The 22,101-nt window shown below is 43.1% G+C and overlaps 1 long non-coding RNA gene across 2 annotated transcripts in view; it reads left to right on the forward strand.

Moving 5' to 3' along the window:
- The first annotated feature begins 3,996 nt into the window (after nt 1-3,996).
- The window catches only part of LOC141582816 (uncharacterized), a 118,096-nt gene continuing 99,991 nt past the window's right edge, over nt 3,997-22,101 (forward strand). For both annotated transcript variants that reach the window (XR_012515722.1, XR_012515723.1), the window contains exon 1: nt 3,997-4,150. This is a non-coding gene — a long non-coding RNA (uncharacterized LOC141582816). The remainder of the gene's footprint in view (nt 4,151-22,101) is intronic.

Below are 22,101 nucleotides of genomic sequence, written 5' to 3' on the forward strand. Positions count from 1 at the left end.
TCTTCACGTATCACTGCCCTCTTTGATTTGACCAGTCATCTGTGGGTCAAATGGCTACAGAATGCTCTGGAAAGCAGGGGGCAGTTCAAGATGAAAGGGTACCTAGCTGGTACACCAGACAGAACGTTCTTTATTGAATTTCTTTTGAGCATTGCATTTCTTTTTAATTGTTCCAACATTTTATTACAAAACATTTCAAACATAGCAAAATTGAAAGAATTTTACAGTGAACACCTGTATATTGCCTTTCAGATTCTACTATCAACATTTTACTATACTTGCTTTATCACGTATCTCTCCATCCTTCTATTCATCCATTGGTCTATCTTATTTTTTAAAGAATTAGAAAGTAAATAATTTTTTTTTTTTTTTTGAGACGGAGTTTAGCTCTTGTTTCCCAGGCTGGAGTGCAATGGCACGATCTCGGCTCACTGCAACCTCCGCCTCCTGGGTTCAGGCAATTCTCCTGCCTCAGCCTCCTGAGTAGCTGGGATTACAGGCACGTGCCACCATGCCCAGCTAATTTTTTGTATTTTTAGTAGAGACGAGGTTTCACCATGTTGACCAGGATGGTCTCGATCTCTTGACCTTGTGATCCACCCGCCTCGGCCTCCCAAAGTGCTGGGATTACAGGCTTGAGCCACCGCGCCCGGCCAAAAAAATTTAAAAAATTAAAAAATAAAGTAAATTATAGACATTGCACATACATTATTCATTAGAGTTCAATATTTACTTACTGATTTTTCTTTGGTATACAATGCAATACACAAATCTAATGTGTACATTCATTGAGTTTTGACAAATGCATATACCTGGGTAATATAAGCTCCTAACAAGGTAGTGAACATTGCATTTATTTCTTAAATTTTTAATATAAATATGTTGTTTTAAAAAATAAAAGTCGATTTCCAATTTTATTCCACTGTGATCTGAGAAAGTGCTTGATATATATAATACATATATATTATACATTTTCTTAAATTTATTGAGTCTTTTACGGCCTATCATGTGGTCTGTCTTGGAGAAAGTTCCACGCACTGTTGAATAGAATGTGTGTTCTGCAGTTGTTGGATGAAGTGTTCTGTATATAACTGTTAAGTTCATTTGTTCCAAGGTATAGTTTGAGTCCACTGTTTCTTTGTGAAATTTCTGTCTTGATGACCTGTCTAGTGCTGTCAGTGGCATATTGACATCCCCCACTATTACTGTGTTGCTGTGTATCTCATTTCTTGGGTCTATTAGTAATTGTTTTATAAATTTGGGAGCTCCAGTGTTAGGTGCATATATCTTTAGAATTGTGATATTTTCCTGTTGGACAAGTCCTTTTACCATTAATATACTGTCCCTCTTTGTGTCTCTCTTTTTTTTTGAGATCGATTTTCTCTCTTTTTGCCCAGGCTGGAGTGCAATGGCATGCTTTTGGCTCACTGCAACCTCCGCATCCCAGGTTCAAGCGATTCTCCTGCCTCAGCCTCCCAAATAACTGGGATTACAGGCTTGCACCACCATGTGTGGCTAATTTTGTATTTTTAGTAGAGAAGGGGTTTCTCCATGTTGGTCAGGCTGGTCTTGAATACCCGACCTCGGGTGATATGCCTGCCTTGGCCTCCCAAAGTGCTGGGATTATAGGCCTGAGCCACCTCACCTGGCCCTTTGTCTCTTTTAACTGCTGTTGCTTTAAAGTTTGTTTGTTTTGGTATAAGAATAGATACTCCTGCTTGCTTTTAGTGTCCATTTGCATGCAATGCCTTTTTTCACCCCTTTTAAGTTTATGAGAGTCCTTATGCGGTAGGTGAGTCTCCTGAAGGCAGCTGATAGTTGGTTGGAGAGTTCTTATCCATTACGCAGTTCCATATCTTTTAAGTGGAGCATGCAGGCTATTTACATTCAGTGTTAGTATTGAAATGTGAGGTACCATTGCTTTCCTCATGCTCTTTGCTGCCTTTGTACTTTGTTTTTGTTTTTGCTTTTTAACTTGTATTTCTGTTTTATAGGTCCTGTGTCATTTATGCTTTAAAGAGGTTCTGTTTTGATATGTTTCCAGGATCTGTTTCAAGATTTAGAGCTCGTTTAAGCAGTTCTTGTAGTGGTGGCTTGGTAACGGTGAATTCCCTCAGCATTTGTCTGAAAATGACTGTATATTTCCTTCATATATGATGCTTAGTTTCGATGGATACAAAATTCTTGGCTGATAATTGTTTTGTTTGAGGAGGCTGAAGATAAGTCCTCAATCCCTTCTAGCTCATAGGGTTTCTGCTGAGAAATCTGCTGTTAATCTGATAGGTTTTCCTTTATAGGTTACCTGGTGCTTTTGTCTCACAGCTCTTAAGATTCTTTCCTTCCTCTTAATTTTGGATAACCTGATGACAATGTGCCTAGGCTAAGATCTTTTTGCAGTTAATTTCCCAGGTGGTTTTGCTTCTTGTATTTAGCTGTCTAGGTCTCTTGCAAGGCTGGGGAAGTTGACCTTGATTATTCCCCCAAATATGTTTTCCAGACTTTTAGAATTCTCTTCTTCCTCAGATATACCGATTATTCTTAGGTTTGGTCATTTAACATAATCCCAGACTTCTTGGAAGCTTTGTTCATATTTTCTTATTCTTGTTTCTTTGTCTTTATTGGATTAGGTTAATTCGAAGACCTTGTCTTCAAGCTCTGAATTTCTTTCTTCTACTTGTCCAATTTTATTGCTAAGCCTTTCCAGAGCATTTCACAAAGTTTCTTGAATTTTTGATTATTTTTTGCTATCTATTTCCCTGAATATTTCTCCCTTCACTTCTTGTATCATTGTTTGGATTTCCTTGCACTGGGCTTCGCCTTTCTCTGGTTCCTCCCTGATTAGCTTAATAGCTAACCTCCTGAACTCTTTTTCAGGTGAATCAGAGATTTCTTCTTGGTTTGGATCCATTGCTGGGGAACTAGTGTGATTTTTGCGGGGGTGTTGAAGAGCCTTGTTTTGTCATATTACCAGGATTGGTTTTCTGGTTCCTTCTTATTTGGGTAGGCTCTGTCAGAGGAAAGGTCTGGGGCTGAAGGCTGTTGCTCACATTCTTTTGTCCCACGGGGTGTTGCCTTGATGTAGTACTCGCCCCCGTTTCCTATGCATGTGGCTTCTCATGAGCCCAGCTGCAGTGATTATTGCCTCTCTTCTGGGTCTAGCCACCCAGCGAGTCTACCCGGCCCTAGGCTAGTACTGGGGGTTGTCTGCACAGAGTCCTGTGATGTGAACCGTTTATGGGTCTCTCAACTGTGGATACCAGCGCCTGTTCTGGTGGAGGTGGCTGGGGTGCAGTGGACTTCTTGAGGGTTCTTAGCTTTGGTGGTTTAAGGTTCTATTGTTGTGCTGTTTGGCCTCCTGCCAGGAGGTGGCGCTTTCCAAAGCGTATCGGCTATGGTAGAATGGAGAGGGACTGCAGTGGGTAGGGCCCTAGAACTCCCAAGGTTATATGTCCTTTGTCTTCTGCTACCAGGGTGCGTAGGGAATGATCATCAGGTGGGTGCGGGGCTAGGCATTGTCTGAGCTCAGACTCTCCTTGGGTTGGTCTCGCTGTGGCTGCTGTGGTGGATGGTGGTGGGGATTCCTAGGTCATGGAAGTTATGGACCTAGGCAGATTATGGCTGTCTCTGCTGAGTCATGCAGGTTGTCAGGGAAGTGGGGGAAAGTGGTCAGTCACAGGTCTCACGCAAAATGAAGCAAAACGAGGGGCCATCTCACTCCCACCATGCCACCCCCCACCCCACCCCGCCACCACCTGACCCAACAGCCCCAAGCCTGTTTCCAGGCAGAGGACAATGGCAAGACGAGACAAGCTTGAAAATGTGCCCAAGGCTATCTGCCTCCCCTCTTTGAGAGAAAAGGGCTTTAGTTCTTCCCCGACCTGTGAAGTCTGCATTCCCGAATTGTGCCCTCCCCCAAGTTCTGGCTGGGAGGCTTCTCTCCTCATTTAAGTGGTTACAAAGTTCAGCTAGAGAATTCCTTCGCCCTGTGGAGTTTCACCCGCTGCTCCTCTGGCCACCTTCCAGATGGATCCCCGTGGTACCAGGCAGGAATGGGCTGCGTGGGGACCCAGCGAGATCCTGGGGCCTTTCTGCTGCTCCCTCTACCCCTGTATTTCGCTCGGCTTGGCGCTCTAACTTGACTCAGCTCCAGGTAAAGTCGGAAACTTCTCCCACAAACAGACCTTCAGCTTCTCCAGTGGGAGAGGAGGGCCTCCCTTTCTCACTTCCACCTTTGGGGCACTCACAGTTTTGTGAGGGGTCTCCCAGATCCTGCAGGAGCAGTCCGCTTCCTTCAGAGGGTCTGTGGGTCCTCTTGGGGTTGCTGGTTGGTTCTTTCAGGCGATCTAAAACTAAAATTCACAATTGGAGCCTCCGCACGCTGCTCTGTCTGGAGCTGCAATGGAGTCCTGCTTCCGGTCCACCATGATCCCCTGAATCGGTTGTTTGTAGTTTTAACTACTGATCTAAAGTTACATTCTTAATATGGTTCATTCTTGTTCCCTTTTTTTTCTTTTAACTGATCTTGTTATATGTTTGCCTATTTTGCTTTTTAAGAACTCAATTTTGGCTTTGTCAATACTCCCTATTTTCTGTTTCTCATTTCATTATTTTTGTTATTTATAATTTATTTTATCTTCTTTGGGTTTATCCTGTTCTGTCACCACTGAAGTTGGATACTTAGCGGCTTATTTCAAAAATGATAAAGGAACTAACAATTATAATCACATACAAACTATTCTAGATTACAGAAGCAGAGGGAACATTTGCCAACCCATTTTACGAGGTTAGCATAACCTCGATACTAAAACTCGAAAGAGAGGATATGAGAACATGTCAAAGGAAATTTACAAGCCTAGTTTTCTCAGAAATATGTAGATGCAAAAATCCTAGACAAAATCCAGCAATATATAAAAATGACAAAAATGTCTAAGATGATTTTCCCCCAGCAGTTCAGGGTTTAATTGATTAGAAAATCAATTCATATAATTCTTCATAGTACCAAAATATGAAAGGGTATATGGTAATTTCTTTCTTTCCTTTTTTTTTTTTTTTTTGAAACGGAGTTTCACTCTTGTTGCCCAGGCTGGAGTGCAACGGCGCCATCTTGGCTTACTGCAACCTCTGCCTCCCAGGTTCAAGTAATTCTCCTGCCTCAGCTTCCCAAGTAGCTGGCATTACAGGCATGCACCACCACGCCCAGCTAATTTTGTATTTTTAGTAGATACGGGGTTTCTCCATGTTGGTCACGCTGGTCTCGAACTCCCGACCTCAGGTGATTCACCTGCCTCAGCCTCCCAAAGTGCTGGGATTTCAGGCATGAGCCACTGCGCCCAGCCTGAAACCTATAATAATTAAGACAGTGTAATATACACCAACAGAAAAAGAAATCTCTGTGGAGAAACAAATCTCCCAGAAAACAAATTTTTGTGAAGGGAGAACCACTCCAAAGACCTTTTCACCTGCTCAGTACTGTCACAGGAGTAAGAAATACATTTCCATTGTGTATCAGCCAGTTTATATTTTTGAATATTTTTTTTAAAGCATTAGCCTCTTCTAGTACAACTGCTATTGCTTTAGAGGTCATCCTGTAAATTTTGATATTCAAAATGTAACATCATATTTTAATTAAGATCTTTACCTGTTAAAAACATGAGACCTTTAGAGAATTTCACCTTGAATCACCATTTGCCTGACTTACTACTGCTACTGGATGTCATTGTTCTATTTTTTTAACCCTAAGATCTTATTGCTTTTGAACTCAATGATATTTTAGATTACCCACTTATGTGGGTAAATTGCCCACTTACTACTTTATTTGCTCATTTTCTCTTTGTTCATCTTAAATCTTCCATCTGAGATCACATCTTTTCTTTCCACAGTACATTCTGTACAAGTTCTGTTATGGGAAAGTCTACTGGTGCCAAATTCTCAGTATAGTTAGTCCTCATTTGATGTCTTTGGTACTTCTTGGAAACTGCAACTTTAATCAGAACGGACTAAAGCAGGTCCTTGAATAATGCCGTTTTGTTCAATGCCATTTTGTTATAACAGTGAGGAGAAAAGAAAATGGGTTTCATTATATGTCATTTTGTTTAAGTTGCAGTTTCTAAGAACCTATTGACAGGGTGAAGTGAGGACTTGCTGTATTTGGAAATATCTTTATTTTGCCTGCAGTCCTGTTTTGGGGGTGGGGGGTGAGGGAGAGTTCGAGTGGCCACAGTTATTTATTTATTTATTTATTTATTTTGAGACTGAGTCCCGCTCTGTCACCCAGGCTGGAGAGCAGTGGTGCAATCTCGGCTCACTGCAACCTCTGCCTCCCAGGTTCAAGCAATTCTCCTGCCTCAGCCTCCCGAGTAGCTGGGATACAGGCGCGTGCCATCACACCTGACTAATTTTTTGTATTCTTAGTAGAGATGGGGTTTCACAGTGCTAGCCAGAATGGCCCCGATCTCTTGACCTTGTGATCCACCCACCTTGGCCTCCCAAAGTGCTGGTATTACAGGCGTGAGCCACTGTGCCTGGACCAGTTTTAAAAATTCACAGGAAATCAAATGCAACAAAATCAGGATAAAGTGAGACCTTGATGAATACATCCTCCTGGAACAAAGTTTCTAAAAGCAAAGAGTGAAGTGGAGGCTTGTTGAGAGGTATTTTCTTTCTTTCACCTCTGCACAAGGCAGGCATCAGGTGAGGAGGGGACATGTTACCACTCAGCTCCCTCCGCAACAAGCCAGGGGTCTCATGTAGCTGAGAGCATGATTGCACTGTGTGGAATCAGGGGGCTGGCTCATCCAGGAGTGACCAAGAACTGTCCATGCCGTGGGGCTGGGCAGTCCCCACCGTGCCTCCCCTGGAAAGGAAATGGAGTTTCCTACTGTTGGAAATAGATGCTCGGTGCTGCAAAGAAAAATCAGCCCTGAGACAAAGGATCTTTCAGCAATGCAATTTTTACTTCCTGGACTGCAGGAAGGGTACTATCACTAGCCATCTTGCCTCGAGGAGAGTACAATGAACAAAGAAACACGCACAAATTTATTCCTTACGCATTTGGGATTGTCTTTACTGCTGTGTCTGATCTCCGTTGGCTGAAGTCGGACCTCACAATCTAAGCTAAAACCCGATTGGCTAACAACTTAAAACTTTTTTAAACAGGTAAAAGCAATGGAGAGCTGGGTCATGCCTGTGAGCATGTCCAGCACAGATATCTTGGTTAAAGTACAAGGACATAGAATGTACTACGTGCCTGTAAGCATGGCGTGTCTAACAGCTACCTAGGATAGGGCTTCACAAAGTTATTAGCACACTTACTCTTTAACAAGACAGGAAACTTTAAAAAGGAACTTTTCTACTTCCCATACCTACCGAGGCCTGATGAGGCTCCAGCATTGCCTGACTTCTGTTTCTCGAATTCACCTGCTCAGGGGCCAGACTTCTAGGCGCTGACTCAGTGCAGACAAGAGCAAAGTGGGTCAAGTCTGCGGACATGAAACATTCTTTTCAATCTCTTAAACCTGGCTTCTTGCCTTGTCATCTTAGGCTGCTGCTGCCACCTAGCTTTAACCAGATATCACCCAAAGGCCTAAAGAAAGCTGTTACAGTGGCGAGAAGTGGCAGGAACACCAAGACCACAGACGACTGTGCACAGCCTCCTTTCTCGAACCCTTTCAGCCTGACTCCATTTTAAATAAATCTGTCTAATAATTTCCATGCCAGGACCAAGTCACTGGCTGGGTTCTTAAAAGCAAAGTGGGTCTGGGCGTGGTGGTTCATACCTGTAATCCCAGCACTTTGGGAGGCTGAGGCAGGCAGATCCCCTGAGGTCAGGAGTTCGAGACTAGCCTGACCAACATGGTGAAACCCCATCTCTACTAAACACAAAAAATCAGCCGGGTGTGGTGGTACGCGCCCTTAATCCCAGCTTCTTGGGAGGCTGAGGCAGGAGAATCGCTTGAACCTGGGAGGCGGAGGTTGCAGTGAGCCGAGATGGCGCCACTGCACTTTAGCCTGGGCAACAAGAGTGAAACTGTCTCAAAAAAAAAAAAAAAAAAAAAGCAAAGTGGAAAAAGGGGAAGTCTAGGCAGATTGAACCTATTCCAAAAGAATATCCTCATCCATCTGAGGCCTTATGAGTTCTCAACGAAAGCTGTGAGGTTTGCCAAAAGCTGTGAGATTCATTTTGCTTCGTTAAAAGATTGTTTTCCAAGTGGAGGCGAACCCAGGAATCCCCTGGGGCAAGTGTCAAATTATAGGTTCTGTCAACTTTAGCATAAATACTGAATTCTTACGTCTGGGGCAGTGTTAGCCAGTAGAAATATCATACAAGCCACATAAGTGATTTTAAATGTTCTAGTCCTCACATTAATAAAAAAGAGAAATAGACTATATTCATTTTAATATTTTACATTATTTAAATAACATTTATTTTAATGATATATATATATATATATATTTTTTTTTTTTTTTTTTTTTTTTTTGAGACAGGGACTTGCTCTGTCACCCAAGCTGGAGGACAGTGGCGTGATCATGGCTCACTGCAGCCTTGACCTCCTGGGCTCAAGTGATCCTCCCAGTTCAGCCTCCCAAGTAGCTGGGACTGCAGGTATGCACCATCACATCAGACTAATTTTTAAATTTTTTGTAAAAACAAGGTCTCATTATGTTGCCCAGGCTGGTCTCAAACTCCTGGGCTTAAGTGGTCTTCCTGCCTCGGCCTTCCAAAGTGTCCAGACTACAGGCATGAGTCACTGTGCCCAGCCTTAATAATAGGTTTTATTTAAATAGATTTCAATAGATTTGATTTTGACTGATTGTGTTAATCTTAATGATATATTTATTATTTACAATTAAAATAATATATTTTCCTTATATAGCCAAAGCATTATCATGCCAATGTGTTAGCAATATAAAATTTTTATTAATGAGACGTCTTTAAATTGTTGGTGTATTTATACATATGTCACAGCTCAGTTTGAACGAGCTACATTTGCAGTACTTATTGGCACGTATGGCTGTGGTTACTTTTTGGACAGTACAGCTCTAGAGAAAGACCCTAGAAACCTGTAAGTGTGAAGCACTTTTGGTTTTGTTGTTGTTGTTGTTTTGGGTTTTTTTGTTTTGTTTTGGTTTGGTTTGGTTTGGTTTGGTTTTGAGTTGGAGTTTCACTCTTGTTGCCCAGGCTAGAGTACAGTGGCACAATCTTAGCTCACTGCAACCTCCACCTCCCAGGTTCAAGCAATTCTCCTGCCTCAGCCTCCCAAGAAGCTGGGATTGTAGACACCTGCCACTATGCCCAGCTAATTTTTTGTATTTTCAGTAGAGACAGGGTTTCACTATGTTGGCCAGGCTGGTCTTGAACTCCTAATCTCAGGTGATCTGCCCGCCTCGGCCTCCCAAAGTGCTGGGATTACAGGTGTGAGCCACCACGCACAGCACATCCCAGGTGATTCTTATCAAGGAAGTCTGGCAAGTGCTTTAAGGAATACACTCTAAACAATGAGCTTTTGTGCCATTTTGATGGCCTCACAGATACGTATGTAACGTTGGAGTGATAGGGGCCTCACAGGTCATAGTTCCTCCCTTTTACAGATGAGAAAACAGAAGGAACTGATTTGTCAAGATTACATGTCTGCTGGAATTAGAATCCAAGTCGACGGATGTTTCATTTCTTATTCTTTCCACTGCATTTGTATGTGTTCTTCAGACTGTCTGAATCATGGGAAAAAGCTATCAGAGTGACATTTTCCCGATCTGATCAACCTACCCCTGTCTGAATCCGCACTTGATTTTGAGGCAATAAAACACTGAAAACTGAAACCTCTACTGACTGGGCACCTGCTGTGTTCCAGGCACTGTACCGTGTGCTACTTACATACTATATGTAAACTCTGACAATGAACCTGTAAATATTATGCCCATTTTGAGGATGAGAAGAATAGGAACATGTCCAAGTTTGCAAATGGGTCAGTGGCAGGGAGAGAGCTGAAACCAGGGTCTGGTGTGTAGGCCACGTGCTTCTGCCTATGCGTGCTAAGTCACGGGCTGGAGATGCTGAGATGGCACCAAAGGTGGTATAAAGCTCATCCTGTGGCGCATGACCCAGTCACCCCTGCCATGGCCCTTCCCAAGGCTGGGGAGCATTTCTGCAGCACAGCCCACCTCTTTGGAAGGGTTGCTGATCCCCTTCAACTCTCTGCTATGGGCATGCCCTTTCGGTTCTCCGAGCCATCATAGCATGGATGGAAAAAGTCCTTCACCCTAACCACGCCTCCATCCTTAGCTCTGGGGCCTGAAGCTCTGGCAGTGGAATTCCCACGTTCTCAGTTCAAATCTTAGCGGGGGAAGCTTCCTCACACACAGATCTGCCATTCATTGGATCTGGAAAGTTCCACAGCTGGGGGCAAATGGTGAGGTAGCCACACCTTTGTATCTGGTTTGGCAAACATCTAGGAGACCAAGTGTTTGGGGTTGGTGTATTTTAGAACCTAGTCCATCCGTTTGGAATCAAGCTTACACCATCTACACAGAACTCGGAGAAATGTGTGCACATTGGGATCGGGGTGGTTGGTGAAAGTCTTAAAATTGGTGCACTGTGTATAGAATAAGTGAAGTTCTTTCACTCCAAAGAAGGACAGGGAGCTTAGAGCAAAGGCGAGTTTTCTTTGGTCTCCTCAGACCCCAGTATTTTCTCATTGAATCGAATTAAATCAAGCAAGGTGGAAATCTGCAACAAGCGATCGTTGAAGTTAGTCTTACAGGAGAAAGGAAGGAAGAACAGCAGGCAGTGAGGTGAGTATCAAAAGTGGGCACAACCAAAGGCCTTTGCCTTTGGGACCCTGTGGAAGGGCCACAGGGATAGCTTCAAGGACAGACCAGCGGGAGCATCATCACTCCACTTGTTAGACATGCAGATTCTTGGACCGCACCCCAGACCTAACAATTCAGAAACTTAGGTTGGGGTCTCGCAGTACGTGGTTTAAACATCACTTCCAGGTGAATGTGACGCATGCTCAGGTGCGAGATGCTTTTGGACAATACAGTAGTTCTCACTGAGTGGTATATTAGGCTTGCCCTGTGGGGGCATTTTTGAAAAAAAAGTCAGTGCCTGGGCCCCATCTTGGATACATTCTCATTTAATTGGTCTAGAGCAGGGCCTGGACACGTGTATGCTTTAAAAACTCCCCAGGTGATTCTAATGTGCAACCCAAGTTGAGAACCACTGCTTTAGGGAATGGGGTTCCGGTTCCTCCGCACAGCCCTTCTCTCACCGGGGGAGTGATCTCGGATCCTTCACATGGCTGCCTCCAGCTCTTTTCTCTCTCAAAAGGTGCTGGGAAGCCACTTGTCAACGACTTCCAGGGCATCTTGCAGCATCTGTTGCCTCCTGACTTTTTAATGATCACCATTCTAACTGGCATGAGATGGTATCTCATTGTGGTTTTGATTTGCATTTCTCTAATGACCAGTGATGATGAGCTTTTATACATATGTTTATTGGCCACATAAATGTCAGCCAGTGGTGACCCTAAAGCTTCCTCCTAAGCTCCCGGCTAGTGCTCGTAAATGGGGACTAGTGCCCCTAAAGGGTAGGGTTCAAGACAACCCCCTACTCAGCATCCAGGAATAAAAGGGCTGACGGCTGAAAACTGACATCCCCAAGGAGTCGATGTGACCTGTTGAGCTTGCAGAGATGACCTTCTGGAAAGCCCTTGGTATGTTATAATCCCAAATGATGAATTAGTGGGAGAGATTTCTCCTTAGTCTCGTAAAGCTGTTAACAGGCCACTTAGGAAAGGTTTCCAAAAAAGAAAAAAAAGTCTTACTATTGCAGGGGAAGGATTTGCCTTGCTGCTCAGACTGTGGTCCATGGATGGGCAGCGTCAGCATTACCTGGCTTGCTAGAAATGCAGAATCTCAGGCTCTATCTTTGACCTATGAATAAATACCTTCATTTTTTAAATTATTATACTTTAAGTTCTGGGGTACATGTGCAGAACATGCAGGTTTGTTACATAGGTATACACATGCCATGGTGGTTTGCTGCACCCATCAACCCGTCAACTACATTAGGTATTTCTCCTAATGCTATCCCTCCCCTAATCCCCTCCCCCGAGAGGCCCTGGTATGTGATGTTCCCCTCCCTATGTCCATGGGTTCTCATTATTCAACTCCCACTTATAAGTGAGAACATGTGGTGTTTGGTCCTTTGCTCCTGTGTTAGTTTGCTGAGAATGATGGTTTGCAGCTTCACCATGTCCCTGCAAAAGACGTGAACTTCTACTTTTTTATGGCTGCATAGTATTCCATGGTGTATATGTGCCACATTTTCTTTATCCAGTGTATTGTTGATGGGCATTTGGGTTGGTTCCAAATCTTTGCTATTGTGAATAATGCAATAAACATAAATGTCCATGTTTCTTTATAGTAGAATGATTTATAATCCTTTGGGTATAGACCCAGTAATGGGATTGCTGGGTCAAATGGTATTTTTGGGTTCTAGATCCTTGAGGAATCGCCACACTGTCTTCCACAATGGTTCAACTAATTTACGCTCCTGCCAACAGTGTAAAAGCATTCCTGTTTCTCCACATCCTCTCCAGCATCTGTTGTTTCCTGACTTTTTAATGATCGCCATTCTAACTGGCATAAGATGGTATCTCTTTTGGTCTTGATTTGCATTTCTCTAATGACCAGTGATGATGAGCTTTTTAAAATATATTTATTGGCCACATAAATGTCTTCTTTTGAGAGGTGTCTGTTCATATCCTTTGCCCACTTTTTGATGGGGTTGTTTTTTCTTGTAAATTTAAGTTCCTTGTATATTCTGGATATTAGCCCTTTGTCAGATGGATAGATTGCAAAAATTTTCTTCCATTCTGTAGGTTGCCTGTTCACTCTGATGATAGTTTCTTTTGCTGTGCAGAAGCTCTTTAGTTTAATTAGATCCCATTTGTCAGTTTTGGCTTTTCCTGCCATTGCTTTTGGTGTTTTAGTCATGAAGTCTTTGCTCATGCCTATGTCCTGAATGGTATTGCCTAGGTTTTCTTCTAGGGTTTGCATGGTTTTAGGTCTTACATTTAAGTCTTTAATCCATCTTGAGTTAATTTTTGTGTAAGGTGTAAGAAAGGGGTCCAGTTTCAGCTTTCTGCACATGGCTAGCCAGTTTTCCCAATACCATTTATTAAATAGGGAATTTTTTCCCCATTGCTTGTTTTTGTCAGGTTTGTCAAAGATCAGATGGTTGTAGATCTGTGGTGTCATTTCTGAGGCCTCTGTTCTGTTCCATTGGTCTATATATCTGTTTTGGTACCAGTACCATGCTGTTTTGGTTACTGTAGCCTTGTACTATAGTTTGAAGTCAGGTAGCATGTTGCCTCCAGCTTTGTACTCTCAATAAACTAGGTATTGATGGAATGTATCTCAAAATAATAAGAGCTATTTATGACAAACCCACAGCCAATACCATACTGAATGGGCAAAAGCTGGAAGCATTCCCTTTGAAAACCAGCATGAGACAAGGATACCCTCTCTCACCACTCCTATTCAACATAGTATTGGAAGTTCTGGCCAGGGTAATCAGGCAAGAGAAAGAAATAAAGGGTATTCAGATAGGAAAGAGGAAGTCAAATTGTCTCTGTTTGCAGATGACATGATTGTATATTTAGAAAAACCCCATCGTCTCAGCCCCAAATCTCCTTAAGCTGATAAGCAACTTCAGCAAAGTCTCAGGATAAAAATCAATGTGCAAAAATCACAAGCATTCCTGTACACCAATAATAGAGCAAAATCATGAGTGAACTCCCATTCACAATTGCTATAAAGAGAACAAAATACCTAGGAATACAACTAGCAAGGATGTGAAGGACCTCTTCAAGGAGAACTACAAGCCATCAAGGAAACAAGAGAGGACACGAACAAATGGAAAAACATACCATGCTCATGGACAGAAAGAATCAATATCATGAAAATGGCCATACTGCCCAAAGTAATTTATAGATTCAGTGCTATCCCCATCAAGCTACCACTGACTTTCTTCACAGAATTAGAAAAAACTACTTTAAATTTCATATGGAACCAAAAAAGAGCGCATATAGCCAAGACAATCCTAAGCAAAAAGATCTGCATTTTATCAGGCTCCCCAGGTGATCATATGTACATTACAGTTTGAGAAGTGCTACTTTGAGCATGTAGCTCTGAGACTTTTTAGATGGGGGTCTGTTAGGGAGTGAATTATGTCCCCCCGATAAAATTCATATGTTGAAGCCTTAACCTCCAATAGCTCAGCATGTGACTGTATTTGGAGACAGGGCCTTTAAAGAGGTGAGTAAGGCTAAATGAGGTTTTTAGGGTGGGCCCTAATCCAATCTGACTGCAATCCTAATAAGAAGAAGAGGCAGTGGGGATGTACCTCATGAGGGCACGGTGAGAAGACAGCCCTCTGCAGGCCCAGGAGAGAGACCTCAGGAGGAACCAGCCCTGTGACATCTCGATCTTGGACATCCAGCCTCCAGAACTGTGAGACAATAAGTTTCTGCTGTTTAAGCCACCCAGTCTGATATTTTGCTGTGGTGGCCCTAGCAGACTAATATAGGGCCTCTGCTAGGATCTAAGCTCCATGAATTTTTATTCACTGATATATATCACCAGTATCTGGTACATAGTGGACACGTGATGAGTATTTGTTGAGTAAGAAAAAAAATGTTGATCCCCACTTATTTGGTATCATTAATCCAGGGGCAGGTTCATAGACGTCTTTAAGAGGGGGCAGTTATAGGGTGTTCTGCTCATATTTTTTTTAAAAAACGTGGTGTGAAATGCCAAGGCATATTCCTTTTCCAAGCAAGTCCTCTAAGAATTCTGGAAAAACTACATAACATTTCCAGTACTTTTTTTTCTTTGCTAACCTCTGTAGCACATTTTGCCATGTGACTGGTGTTTCCTTTCACCTCAGAGAAGACTCTGCGTGCCCAAAAAAATGTTTCTATAGATGGGTTAATGCCTCCCGGAGAGAAAGGAAGGAATTAGAACTACATGCTCACCAGATGCCAGGTTGTCTGGAAATACGCACAAGTCAAAAACTTCACAGTTCATGGAAGCAAAGGAAGACTGTTTACCTGCAGCTGAAGCCCACCCAGCTTAAATGTTCTCTTGGTGAAAGGCTGTAAAAGGAAGGGAACACCCTCACCCCCAACCCAGGTGTAACACTTGTTAAAGAAATTATGTCTTGTTCAAAGAACAGGATACTACACAGCTGTGAAAAAGAATGAGGGCACTCTATTTCTTAGATGCAACAAGTTACTAGACATAGGAGGGCGAAAAGCAAGGTAGTTTTTTTGTTTTTGTTTTGAGATGGGCTTGCTCTGTCACCCAAGCTGGAGTGCAGTGGTGCGATCTTGACTCACTGCAACCTCAACGTCCCAGGTTCAAGCGATCCTCCTACTTCAGCTTCCCCAGTAGTTGGGACTGCAGGAGTGTGCCGTCATGCCCAGATAAGTTTTTTGGGGTTTTTTTTTTGTGTGTGTGTGTGTGTGTGTGTGTGTGTAATGATGGGGTCTCACTGTATTGCTAGGGCTGGCAAGGTGATTTTTGTGTAAAAAGGGGGCTATGTGAATTTATATATGCCTGGATATGTATAGAATGTTTCTGGAAGGATAAGCAAGAGTGGTAATCTCTCAGGAGAGTTTTAGGGGTCTTAGAAGGAAGACCACTTTTCATCATATACTCTTGTGATCTGCTTGCACATGTTACTATGTGTATGCATTACATTTAATGTAAAATTTGCTTATGTGAAAATAAATAAAAACTCGTTAGTCCAGAGCCTGAAGCAAAACACACTGCTTATTCTCTGTGGCACCTTCCCTGCCCTACAGTCATAATTGGTGCTACAATGGCACCTAGCCACTGCAGCAGCACTTTTCTCCTTTCTATTCAATTGATCTTTGGCCAATATATTTTTTGATGTTCATACAAATTGGGGGCCCCATGATTGCAATCATTAAAAAGAAATCTAAAACTAATCCTTCACCCCTTAGCCCTTTCATCCCCACCCTGAGAAACTATTTTGTTTTCCCTTTCCATGAAATCAGTGTGCTTAAGCATTTCCTTTTCCAAAAAATGTCACAAAGTCCCCATGAGGTTTCAGAGGGCAGACCCTCAGCAGCCACAACCCTCTATAACACAGATTCCTAAACCTGGAAATAAGCAACAACTAAAAAACCCTCTAAGCCCCTAAAATAGCGGTTGTCACTGAGTCAGGAGATTAGGGTCTGGAGGCAGAGAACCTAAGGCCGATTCACACTGACTTCCTAGAACTAAATCAAAAGGAAAACCCCAGCTTCCCATGCCCAACTAACAAAAGGACTAGAGGCTACTCCCTTTGCAACCCTCCACTTTTCTGTGTAGCAGATGAAAAATTGAAAGTACCCCTGATTGATCCCCTCTGGAAACCAATCGAGCTGGTCGTGGGCCAAGACTTCATTAGCATAGGAGTATAACTTTGTAACTTCAGCTTCTGATCGGTCACTTTCTGCAACCAATCAGATGTCTGCATAGAGTGCAACTTTGTAACTTCACTTCAGCCTCTGACTGGTCGCTTTCCGCAACCAATCAAACTGATCACAAGCCACTACTTCATTTACATAGGGTGTATACCAAGTAACCAATGGGAAAACTCTAGAGGGTATTTAAACCCCAGAAAATTCTGTAACCCAGACTTTGATCCACTTTCTTGGCTCACTCCCATCCTGTGGAGTGTGCTTTTGTTTTCAGTAAATCTCTGCTTTTGTTGCTTCATTCTTCCCTTGTTTTATTTGTGTGTTTTGTCCAGTTATTTGTTTGAAGTGCCAAGAACCTGGACACCCTCCACTGGTAACATCACCAAGCCCTATGTTAATGCTCTGTGGTCCTCAAATGAGCATGCATCAGAATCCCTGGGAGGACTTAAGTCACAGATTACTGGGTTCCACCCCTAGAGTTTCTGATTCAGTAGGTCTGGGGCAGGGCCCAGGAATTTTTATTTCTACCAGATTCTCAAGCGAGGCTGCTGATCCCAGTCTGGGGACCACGCTTAGAATCCAGGACTTCTAAAGAATTACCCTAAGGCAGGGACTCTCACTAAAAGCTTGACTAACTCTTTTAAAACTGTACATTCTTGGCCGGGTATGGGGGCTCATACCTGTAATCTCAGCACTTTGGGAGGCTGAGGCAGGCAGATCACCTGAGGTCAGGAGTTCGATACCAGCCTGACCAACATGGAGAAACCCCATCTCTACTAAAAATACAAAATTAGCCAAGTGTGGTGCCGCATTCCTATAATCCCAGTTACTCAGGAGGCTGAGGCAGGAGAATTACTTGAACCCAGGAGGCGGAGGTTGTGGTGAGCTGAGATCGCACCACTGCACTCCAGCCTCAGCAAGAAGAGCAAAGCAACATCTCAAAAAAAAAAAAAGTCCATTCTTAATATTTTCTCATAAGAATTGTGCATTATTTATTGAAGGAAATATCATTTAAAAATGAAAGGTAGAAAGAAAAATGTATCAGCCATAGTGCCAAAATCCAGACCCAACCACTCTTTAAACAATTTTTTTAAAAATTTTTTATTGCAATAGTTATTGGGGTACAGGTGGTTTTTTGTTACACGGTTAAGTTCTTTAGTGGTGATTTCTGGGATTGGTGCCTCCGTCACCATCCAGTTGGTACACCGCTGTACCTAATACGTAGTCTTTTATCCCTTACCCTTCCACCCTTCTCCCACAAGTCCCAAAGTCCATGATATCATTCTTACGCCTTTGCATACCGATAGCTTAGCTCCCACTTCTAAGAATACAATATTTGGTTTTCGATTTCTGAGTTACTTAGAATAATGGCCTCCAGCTCCATCCAAGTTGCTGCAAAAGACATTTTGTTCCTTTTTATGGCTGAGTAGTATTCCATGGTGTATGTACACCACATTTTCTTTATCTACTCGTTGATTGATGGGCACTTAGGTTGGTTCCCTATCTTTGCAATTGCAAATTGTGCTGCTATAAATATGCATGAGCATGTATCTTTTTCATATGACGACGACTTCTTTTCCTTTGGGTGGATACCCAGTAGTGGGATTGCTGGATTAAATGGTAGTTCTTCTTTTAGTTCTTTTTTTTTTATTATTGCATTTTAGGTTTGGGGGTACATGTGAAGAACATGCAAGATTGTTGCATAGGTACACACATGGCAGTGTGGTTTGCTGCCTTCCGTCCCCTCACCTATATCTGTCATTTCTCCCCATGCTATCTCTTCCCACCTCCCCACCCCACCGTCCCTCCCCGATTTCCCCCCAACAGACCCCAGTGTGTAGTGCTCCCCTCCCTGTGTCCATGTGTTCTCATTGTTCAACACCCGCCTATGAGTGAGAACATGTGGTGGTTGATTTTCTGTTCTTGTGTCAGTTTGCTGAGAATGATGGTTTCCAGGTGCATCCATGTCCCTACAAAGGACACAAACTCATTGTTTTTGATGGCTGCATGATATTCCATAGTGTATATGTACCACATTTTCCCTATCCAGTCTATCATTGATGGGCATTTGGGTTGGTTCCAGGTCTTTGCTATGTAAACAGTGCTGCAATGAACATTCGCGTGCATGTGTCCTTAGAGTAGAATGATTTATAATCCTTTGGATATATACCCAGTAATGGGATTGCTGGGTCAAATGGGATTTCTATTTTTAGGTCCTTGAGGAATCGCCACACTGTCTTCCACAATGGTTGAATTAATTTACACTCCCACCAACAGTGTAAAAGTGTTCCTATTTCTCCACATCCTCTCCAGCATCTGTTGTCTCCAGATTTTTTAATGATCGCCATTCTAACTGGTGACCTAATCAAACTCCACAGCTTCTGCATGGCAAAAGAAACAGTCAGTAGAGTGAATCGGCAACCAACAGAATGGGAAAAAATTTTTGCAGTCTACCCATCTGACAAGGGGCTGATATCCAGAATTTACAAAGAACTAAAACAGATCTACAAGAAAAAAACCAACAAGCCCATTCAAAAGTGGGCGAAGGATATGAACAGACACTTTACAAAAGAAGACATACAGGAGGCCAACAAACATATGAAAAAATGCTCATCATCACTGGTCATTAGAGAAATGCAAATCAAAACCACATTGAGATACTATCTTCTTTTAGTTCTTTAAGTGGAATAACCACTGTTTTCCATAGTGGTTCTAATAGTTTACTTTCCCACCAGCCATGTTAAAGTGTTCCCTTTTCACCACACCCATGCCCACATTTATTATTTTTTTATGTCTTAATTATGATCATTCTTGCAGGAGTAAGGTGTATCTCATTGTGGTGTTTATTTATTTATTTATTGAGACTGAGTCTCTCTCTGTTGCCCAGGCTGGAGTGCAGTGGTGTGATCTCTGCTCCGCCTGCCAGATTCGAGCAATTCTGCCTCAGCCTCCCAAGTAGCTGGGACTACAGGCATGCACCACCATGCCCAGCTAACTTTTTGTAATTTTAGTAGAGACAGGGTTTTGCCATGCTGGCCAGGCTAATCTGGAACTCCTGACCTCGTGATCCACCCGCCTTGGCCTCCCAAAGTGCTGGGATTACAGGCATGAGCCACTGTGCCCGGTCTCTCATTGTGGCTTTAATTTGCATTTTCCTGATCAGTGAAGTTGAGCGTTTTTTTCATGCTTGTTGGCTGTTTGTATATGCTCTTTTGAGACTTGTCTATTCATGTCATTTGCCCAGTTTTCAATGGGGTTATTTTTTTTCTTGCCGATCTGTCTGAGTTCCTTGTAGATTCTAGGTATTAGTCCTTTGTCGTATGCCTAGTTTGTAAATATTTTCTCCCACTCCGTGGGTTAAGACAGGATCTCACTCTGTTGCCCAGGCTGGAGTGCACTGGTGTGATCACAGCTCACTGCAGCCTTGACCTCCCAGGCTCAAGCAATCCTCCTACCTCAGCCTCCTGAGTAGCTGCAACCATAGGCTTGCACCACCCACTTCTGGCTAATTTTTTTTGTTGCTGTTACTTTTTGTAGAGATGGGGTTACATTATGTTGCTCAGGCTGGTCTCAAACTTCTAGACTCAAGGAATCTGCCCACACTGGCCTCCCAAAGTGCTGGGATGACAGATATAAGCCACCATACCCACTCTGGACCCAACCACTCTTGACATTTTCCTGGCTGTATTCTTCCAAATAAGCCAGCTTATCCAAGTCCCCAGGCTGCTGTAGATTAAAAGCTGCTGTCCAGAACATCATGGGAGTTAGGAGGGCAATTTAAAATGTCCCCAAAGATGGCCTTGAGTGGCAGCTGAGAGTGAAAGCAAGGAGAGGAAAATGTGAGTGGATGCCGAACTACTTCACCACGTGACAGAATTGAGCCTGTTCTTCACCTTGACCTCGTCATATGCACAAGGCATGATGGCATCTCTAAGGAGGGGCATCTGTCTCAGCGAATGAGCATGGCAGAGAAAGATGAGAACTTACTAAAAGAAGGACCTGAGCCTTAGCTGCTTCCCAAAGAGAAACTTGGAGTTGAGCAGGCAAAGAGTATGGGAGAAGGCATTCCAGGTCCCGGGGACAGAGGAGCAGAGGCCCAGAGCCTTCCTGCACAGGCATGTAAGCAGAGCTGTCCTTCCATCACAGCACCACCAGAGGGGTAGAGAAGACTAGAGGGAAAGCCAGAGGGTTGGAGGCTGTGTCACAGAGGGTGCTCTATTCTCTGTTCCCAAGCTTGGACTTTATCCTGCAAACAATGGGAAGCCATTGAACCATTTTCAAACCCGGGTATGATGAGAGCAGGTGTAAGCAGCCCATTGGTGGTATGAAGAGGGAGATGTGGCTTTTCCAGTAGTCCAAGCAGAGGTGTTGGTGAGCTCCGTGCGTGGGGCAGTGGGGCATAGGGGAGGATTTAGGAAATACTCAGAAGGCAAAATCAGCAGGGCTTAGGGACTGACTGGGGTGGCCATGAGAGAGGCGGAGCCCTGGAGATTGGCTCTTTGAAGGGCTGTGTCATTGGTCTCACCTCCACTGGAGGCAAATGGGGATGGAGCTGGGGTTTGCTCCTCAGGGAGGAAGATGCGGTCAAACTGAGCCATGGTGTGTTGGAGGTTTGAGATAGTACCCTATTGGATAAGATAATCTTCCATATTCTCTATTAATGAAAACAGATTGTATACATCACACTTCAGAGTGATTTCACTTTTTAAAAATAAGGGTTAAAATGGAAGATTTGGGCACCCAAAGGAACTAGTTTCAATTTTCCAGAAAATTATGAATGCAAATTTCCTCATTACCTAAGTTGGGAATTGCTGGGATGCGAATGTGCCTTCACGGGAAGTGAACTACATTCATCAGGCAGCTTGTAGTTTCTAAGAGCCTTTGGGATTCCGAAATTGCTTATTTCATGCATCCGAATCTCTACAAAACTGTTTTGGAAAATCTTTGGCCTTAGCTCAGCTTTCCTATGACTTGTCCGGGGCAGAGGTGAATGTAATCATCTTCTTAGAACACAAGTAGATTTCCTAGAAAAAGAGCAGCAAGGAACACCATGAACAGAATTGCCTCATGCTCTTGGGACATCTGTTTGCCACCCAGAACACTTGAGAAAAGAAATGAAAATTCACATCCAGGAAGTGAAGACTGACGAAAAGGCACAATTACTGGGGCCTGAAATTACTGTCATTGGTGGGGACCACTTTAAAGTTCACCACAAATTGTGATGAAAAAAAAAAAAAGAGGGATTCCCTCGTTATCATTGCAGTGCTATGGCATATAGGAAGTCTAAATCAGCTTCTTAACATCCTTATCAGTGCGTTCTGCCTTTCATAACCTTACCTGAGGTGTCTGAAGAGCCAATCTACCTTTAGTAAAGGATTCTTTTAAAGTGAATCCTTTTAGATCTGGTAAAGGATTCTTTTAAAGTTGGCCTCACCCCTGCATACATGTTGGAATCACTTTAGCACACTCTAAAAAGGTCTGATGCCTGGGTCTCACCCCCCAGAAAGTCTCCTGTTATTGATCTGGGGTATAACCTGGGCATCACGATTTTTAAAAAGTCTCCTCAGGTGATTTTAATGTGCAGCCAGGGGTGAGAAGCCATGCATTC

The sequence above is a fragment of the Saimiri boliviensis genome, chromosome X (assembly GCF_048565385.1).
Source record: "Saimiri boliviensis isolate mSaiBol1 chromosome X, mSaiBol1.pri, whole genome shotgun sequence".
In the NCBI taxonomy this organism is placed as follows: Eukaryota; Metazoa; Chordata; class Mammalia; order Primates; family Cebidae; genus Saimiri; species Saimiri boliviensis.